Source organism: Penaeus monodon, chromosome 22 (assembly GCF_015228065.2).
Source record: "Penaeus monodon isolate SGIC_2016 chromosome 22, NSTDA_Pmon_1, whole genome shotgun sequence".
NCBI classification, from domain to species: Eukaryota; Metazoa; Arthropoda; class Malacostraca; order Decapoda; family Penaeidae; genus Penaeus; species Penaeus monodon.
The window spans coordinates 9,740,385-9,741,347 of NC_051407.1; the positions used below are offsets into that span (position 1 = coordinate 9,740,385).

At 34.4% G+C, this 963-nt stretch overlaps 1 protein-coding gene across 1 annotated transcript in view; it reads left to right on the forward strand.

Moving 5' to 3' along the window:
- Positions 1-963, forward strand: part of LOC119586925 (dnaJ homolog subfamily C member 3-like) — a 14,190-nt gene that overhangs the window by 11,374 nt on the left and 1,853 nt on the right. The window lies entirely within an intron of this gene.

The following is a 963-nucleotide window of genomic DNA, read 5'->3' on the forward strand; positions in this document are numbered from 1 at the left end:
TTCCTTTTTCTTTGTCTTTTTTCCTTTTTTTTCTACAAGTTTTGAGGTTAAATGAGGTCAAATACTGTTTCTAGCTAGAATGATGAAAAAGAAGTGGAAGATACAATCAGCAAAATCAGGAGGGTAATTACTATTGGCCATTTAGGTCATGTTGCTGTGTGATGTGTAAAGTTTAAGGCAAGCTTTCAAAAATGTGATAGTAATTGCATGTAGTAAAGGAGTGGGTACTGAGTGTAATTGTGAAGTGCCAAAGGTGTTCTTGGTGTTTTAACTATTTGATAAGGCTACTACAACTGAACAGAGTACATGACAAATGGGTATAGATAAAAATGAATAACACTACAACTGAAGAGATGTAATTTAAGTTTTTGTGTTTAGATTTTAATAAGTTACATGAATGGTTTATTTGATTCTGATGAAAATTTAATTAATCAACACCTACAAGAGATGCCTCATACATCTCTTGCAATGTGAATTAAGATTTAGGCTTTGTATGATTTTAAACTATGTAGATGCAAGTTTATACAAGTCATCAAGAAGAGTAGAAGATTCACAATCAGTGTGAATCTTTGACATGTTGGGCTTTGTCTTGGTGTGTGGGAAGAAAGTGGGAGTTTCTTTGAATTCAGTTCAGTTACAGTCAGTGGCTTTGGATGAGCTTGTCGATTCTGAGCTGACATTTTGATTGGGAAATATAATGATACAAGAACCTTGACACAGTTAAAAGGACCATAGGTTGAAGAAGAAAGTTAAGGATGCCATCAGCAGTCTGAGAAATGTAGGACAAGCATGTGTGGCTTGTTCAAAAAATGCACCCATGCTTATAATTTGTTAGTTTTATGTGAATCATGGGACTCATGAAAAGCAAGCTAAAAGAGACATAGCATTTTAAAAAGTTGAACTATGAGATTACAAGCATTCTGATGTGTTGCCTAAGAAGGCATTTTGAGGTGTCATCTTGCA